Source organism: Asparagus officinalis, chromosome 9 (assembly GCF_001876935.1).
Source record: "Asparagus officinalis chromosome 9, Aspof.V1, whole genome shotgun sequence".
Taxonomy (NCBI): Eukaryota; Viridiplantae; Streptophyta; class Magnoliopsida; order Asparagales; family Asparagaceae; genus Asparagus; species Asparagus officinalis.
Genome location: NC_033802.1, coordinates 35516438 through 35523454, shown reverse-complemented (window position 1 = coordinate 35523454; position 7017 = coordinate 35516438).

Here is a 7017-nt window from a genome sequence, read left to right as displayed (position 1 = left end):
TCTCGCACCTAGCCGAGACAGCCACAACAATCTTGCACCTGGCTGAGACAGCCACAGCTATCTCGCATCTGGCCGAGACAGCCACAACTATCTTTCACCTAGCCGAGACACCAGTAACTGTCTCGCCCAAAAAGTTGGCTCTATAATTGCCTTGGAGTCTCCGGTAGCCCATGTTCCTGTCCTGATGAATCGCACACCTTCGGTAAAGCCTCATGGCAGCATGGACTTATCCCGATTCAAGATGAAGATCACAGATTATCTCGGTCCTTTGCACAAGGGTCGAGGCAAAGCCCCTGTTAACGAACGCTTGAGTCTAGTAAATGAACCCTGAGCAATTCGTCAGACTAGGGGTCGTGCGCGTCCTCCCAACAAGCTAATGACCTCTCATGTTAACAAAGTCTCTGCAACCACTTGCCTCGGATTGCAAATTGAGGTCCAAGAGCCTGTTGGGGCCCCGCACTCAAGAAGACGTGGTTCCAAATGAGTGACTCTTGAGAACACTAATAAGGCGCTATATCCCCAAGAGGAAGCGTGTTCGTCGGAAGACGATGACCTTATACCTAGGAAATTATGCCAGCACACGATAGGTTGTTCCGGTAATCATACCGATGAGTTATACTATTAAGCTGGAGGCACGAACAAGACTCAAAAGAGTAGTGCCCGAGAAGCGGATTCTCACTGTCCGTGTACCAAGCTTATCAGGGTAGTATTATCAGACTGTAGCTGCCCCAAGACCGCTCCATAGTGGGTCTCGGTATTTGAAAGACTCTCTGCTGAAATGTTAAAGCCCAAGCTGAGGCGTTTTCACAAGAGAGGATCGGCCATTCAAGATGAAGAACTCCCAGAAGTCACCATTAATGTGTCCGATAAAGGGAAGTCAACACAACATTTTAGTCTTGAACCTTTTTTAGAAATGTCCCAACGTTTAACTCAGCTACGAGCCGGAGCTATCAGACCAAGGGATTATCAATGAATGAGCAGAGGGTTATTCTCAGATAACGAAGCGTCGGACGCTTGCTCTGCAATCACTTCGGATGCCACTGTGTCCAGCACAAGATGAGTTCGGGAGACGTTCACAATAACTCCCGACCAGTTGGCTCAGATACTTCAAGACGCTCTAACTAAACAGCGGGAAGAAATGCGAGCTGAAATAAAGACGGAGATAGAGTTGGTCATGCGACAAGTAAGGGAGTTGCAAGTCCAACAGCCTCAATCACTGCCTGAACCGAGTCAGCGAGCTGAGTCCAGCCGTCGAAATACCATACCTATTCGAACAAAGATGGTTGATAGCAACTCAGATGTAGACAAGACCATTTTGGCTGATATTCCTCCCAATGACAATAACCCCGGGGGTGGCTGAGCGGAATCTCCTCAACCTTCTTAGCAACTCCCAAAGAAAAATACAGGCGAAGACAAGAATATGAAGGACCTTAAAAGCAAAGTCAACGCTTTAATGTCTTCTCAAGAGGTGAAGAAGACCGGTATCCTATGTCCATATCCGAAAGAGTGGGAATTGATTCTGTATCCAGCAAAGTTCAGCTTAATTAACTTCACGTCGTTTGATAAAAGAGGATCACCTACAAAACATATGATTTATTTTAAATCACACCTCGGTGTAATCTCTGGCAACGAACCTTTGATGGTCTGGTCGTTTGTCGGCACTCTTCGTGGAGCCGCTTTCGAATGGTACCACCGTCTCAAGTCGAGGAGCATCAACAATTGGGAAGATATGGAAAGCATGTTCCTCACAAACTTCTTCGATGATGACACTAAAGTATTAACCGGGACATTGTTCGATGAGAAGCAAAAAGATGGAGAGTCCGTCGACAACTTCGTCAAGCGTTTTTGGAATAAGGCAATGAATTACCGAGATCTAGTCATGGAGGAGTTTATTCTTCAAACATGTCACAATGACCTTTCTTTATATGTGCTGGAAGCCATAGGTGTGGTGTCATCTAAAACATGGAAGGAATTAAAGGTGCACGGAGAGCAAGCCAAACACTTCCTCAACGGAAGAAGGCTGAAAGGGGTCAACCGACGGCTAATACTCTAAAGCAAAACTTTTTCCCTCTTGGTAAAGGGAAAATGTCGGCGAATACAGTTGATGCGAATCAGATATTCCAACTGCAACCACAACAACAAGTGCCACAGAAGTCACCCTCTTAGTGGCAGCAACGATCTCAAAGACAGCAGAAGACTTCCGAAACCAAAATTCCTAAAGGAATACTCCTTTAAGGAAGATGAAGTTCCTGCTATCTTTAAGTACCTCTTGGATAACAACAAAATCAAGTTACCTCCAATTACTAACGAGGAAGAAGCCAAGAGGACAACAGATCTAAAATATTGTGCCTTTCACAGACGGGTCCATCATCCCACTAAGATATGCTACACCCTCAAGGACAAGATCCAAGCCTTGATCGACGTCGGTATCATCACCACAAAGCAGCCCAAGGAAAAGAAGGTGGGCGCAAATGCGGTTTCTATCAGCTTCGTCTCTGTCCCTATGTCGTGGTTTCAGCCAGAGCATGTCCCAAAAGTGGAGATGAAGACTATTAAGGACGATCCCCATGGACAGCGCCAGAAGGAACTTGTGCAACACACAGCCCCTAACGACGAAATTCTTTGGGTCCATCTAGATCTACTCAAAGATAAACAACGGACAGGGCCCTCATCTAAGAAAAAGTCTAAAGGTAGGGTTAATCCTGCTGTCCCGCCACATTAATCCCTAAGAAAGATGATGAATGAATCCCTACCTTATATTTTTCTGAAGACGAACAAGAAGCCTTTGCTACCAGGAGCAGGAACGAATACCACTACAAATATCCCAAAACCTCTGATCTAAATACTAAAACATTAGCTGAGCTAGGATGGTTACAACTCCCCCTGCACCTACAAGGAAACCCCAACAACAACCAACTAATAAGCAAAAGGAGAAAGAGTCCCAACGCTAGGAGGTTCAGAACCCGAAGCAGTCTCGATTCAATCGTCTGATTGGAAGAGATAAACCGGGAAACTCAAGCACACCATACCGCTTCGATGTTATGACTCAGCTAGCTAACATCCCAATGAGGATAACTCTATATGAGTTATTACGTCTTTCCAAAGACACTAGGGAGGCCCTACAAGAAGCCCTAGCTGATTCTGACGTATTCCTCACTCAATTCAAGCCAGTCCCCGAAGAGCCGAAGCCACCAGTTTAACATTGTAATTTGGCAGCCAAGTAGTTTCCATGTATCACTTTCACCAAAGATGACATGCAAGTAAGAAATTTGAAGCATGATAGGCCTTGTACTTTACCGGATACATCGGCTCCAGCGTTGTCAACAGAATCCAAGTCGATCCAGGTTCCGCTATCAGCATCATGCCACTCTGATTGATGTATAGTCTCCGAATCCCTGCCAATAAGTTGTCTTTAATAGAAACCGTTATCTACGAATTCAATACCAGTGGGTCCAGACCATTGGGTAAAATCCGTGTGAAGTGCTAACTTGGGGATTTAAGGTCCGAGGTCACATGCTACGTGATCGATGCGGAAACCTCCTATAACTTACTATTAGGTTGAATCTGGATCCATGGTAATCTTATAGTCCTCTTTATTCTCCATCAGTGTCTAAAATATGTAGACGCTAATAATGAGGTCAAGATGGTGGTTACAGATAAGCAACCATTTAAGGGGTTAGAAAATTACTTTACCGACTAGGCTTGATTACAAAAGCTAGGCTTGATTACAATGGAGGTTTTATATTAAAAGACATTGTACCCTTTGTAATCAGTCTTGACGATGGTGAATCGTCAGATGATAGTTGTAATTGATAACTTATCGAAGAAGTAATAAATGATGATTTAGAGTATTCGCTTGGTCTTGATAATATAATGCAGGGACTGTACGATAATCCCGACATAAGCATGCCAATTCGATCATCTTGCATGACGAAAAAGCATGTCCAAGACTCATTTGGAACAACGCTCGTCATTCCTAGGCTAAGGTAGGGGGTGAAAAAGAGTTAATTTTTGGCAAAGGGGAAATATCTCCATATCAGATCTATTCTCAAAGGAAAGTAGTGACGAGGGGAGACCTAGTCTTCATTTATTCAGATACAGTCAACAATCACGTAATTTCATGAAAAATGGGGATATGTCTTTACGCTCGAAAAAGGCCTTTGTTTTGCTCGAGGCCCACAGGTTCCACCTCGTCTGGCCTATGTACCGAAAGGAAAACTCAATAATTATTATGGCTATAAAAGGGGTCTGGGCTATATCTCTTCATCCGATAATGAATGTTGTTGGCAGGTCATTGACCAACTAGTGAATAAGGATGAATACTTATCTGATTCTTCCAATTGGGATTCTAACGTTAGTCTTAGAGAAATGTTCAAAAGCCTGATGTCGAATATGGCCACGGTCAATCCCGCCATAATGGAGGAAGATGATCAACTGCCAACTTGGGAAGACCCGTGGATCCATCACCTGAATATTCAGTATGGGGACCGATTCGAGCAAAGGGAACCTCCCACCGAAGATAAAGTAGTCCAAGCCAATATGGGTGACGAGACTAACCCGAAGCCCATATTTATCAGTGATAGTCTTCCACCAGACGAGAAGGAAGAATTTATTGCCCTCATCAGGGAATACATAGACACTTTCGCCTTGAATTACGAAGATATGCCAGGACTTGATCCAAACGTGATAGTCCATCGCCTTAACATCAAATCGGATGCCAAACCTATCAAGCAAGTGTAAAGACGGTTTCATCCACAGATCATAGAGGCAATTAAGACAGAAGTCAAGAAATTAATTGACTCTGGCCTTATCCAAGAAGAACAACATCCTGATTGGCTCGCTAACATCGTGCCGGTCCTAAAAAAGAATGGGAAAATCAGGATTTGTATCGACTTCAGAGACCTAAACATTGCTTGCCCAATGGACAATTTCACTCTTCTGATCACATATCTTATTATCGATAACACGTGTGGATTCGAGAGAATGTCCTTCGTGGATGGGTTTTTGAGTTATAATCAAATCAAGATGTGTCCAGACGATGAAAAACACACCACATTAAGGACACCCCTCAGTGTCTTCTGCTACACAGTCATGCTTTTCGGATTGAAGAACGCATGAGCCACTTATCAACGAGCAATGTCAAAGATTTTTTAGGAACACCTTCGGAAGACCATTGAATGTTATGTTGATGACCTGGTCGTGAAAAGTCATAACAAAGACGACCATGTCAAAGACTTGAGAAAGATATTTGATCTCATGCGCACTCACCAGTTAAAGATGAATCCCACCAAGTCTTTCCTCAGAATGTCCAATAGTAAGTTCCTGGGATTCGTCATCACCATGAAGGGTATCCGCATTGATCCCGATAAGGTGAAGCGATACATGAATTGCAGCCCCTGAAAAACCTCAAGGAACTCTGAGGATTGCAAGGGCGACTAGCCTATTCCATCGGTTCATCTCGAATCTATCCGGGAAATGCCAACCATTTTCCAAGCTCATGAAGAAGGGAATGTCTTTTATTTGGGATGATGCCTGTCAGAAGGCATTCGAAGATATCAAAGTATATCTAGTGAATCTTCCAGTTCTCATTGTACCAAAGTCGGGTAAACCGTTCTTGATTTATATTAAGGTGATGAACCACTCGTTAAGTTCTTTGCTTGCATAAGACGATGATAACGGTTACGAACATGTCGTCTATTACTTAAGTCGACCTTTGGTTGGTGCTGAATCTCGATATCCAATGATCGAGAAGGAATGCCTCGCTTTGGTATTTTCCATCCAAAAGATATGACATTACCTCGTTGGACAGATGATTTATGTCATTTCCAATGTTAACCCAGTCCGGTATTCATGACGCAACCGGCCTCTATGAATTGGCGATTAGCAAAATGGACCCTACTCTTGTCCTAATACGACTTGCACTTCAAACAACAAAAGTCGATCAAGGGTCAAGCGATTTGTGATCTTTTGGCAGCTAACCCTATGACAGATGCAACCGAATTATATGAAGATTTGCCGGATGAAACCCACGAAGTCAACACTACCTCTCATCAATAAGTGTGACAATTATACTTCGATAGTGCCTCCCGAGCAATGAATGTTGCAAGTGCTCCCGGATGTTCTAAAACTTCCTCAGGAGTTGGAGTTGTTTTATTTTCTCCAAAAAAACATACGATGCCTCGAGCCTATTCACTCACTGAACCGTGTTCTAACAATGTAGCCGAATACAACGCGCTGCTCATTGGGCTTAGTTTCGCCAAAGAGCTGGGGGTTAAATATCTTGAAGCTTTTTGTGATTCTTAACTGATAGTCAACCAAATTAGAGGAGAGTACGAAGTCAGGAATCAAGATCTGTTACCATACCACAGGGCGGCCATCGAGATGGTAGGTTTGTTCGAAGAATTCTTCATCAAATACATTTCGTGTCTCCAGAACGCATACACAAATACACTGGCGGCATTAGCGATATCTCTAGCACAACCTCCCAACACAAAATAATGGGTTACTGTCAGAACTCACCAACTCTTCGTACCAGACTATGCCTTAGACATCAAGGAGGTACATTCGACCAGAATTGAACTCGAGCGTCAAGATAGGCGATTCCCCATTATCGACTATGTTGTGTATGATATTTTGCCATAAGATATAAAAGAAAGAGACTCGGTCCGATGAAGGGTGCCGAGATTTTATTATAACATGGCGACTCAGACACTGTATCGTCACACATATGACGGTTTGCTACTCCGATGCCTCTTGACCAAAGAGACGAAAGAGGCTCTCAAAGAAACGCACGACGGAACCTGCGCTGCACATCAACCCGGTCCCAAGCTCTGCAATAATCTTAGGAGAATAGGGTATTATTGGCCAATCATGGTTAAGGACGCAGTTGACTATACCCGACGGTGTCACGTGTGTCAAATACACACGAATTATATATACCAACCCCTGGAGTACCTACACCCTTCGGCTACTTCATGGCCATTCGAGACATGAGAAATGAACATTGTTGGCCCTATT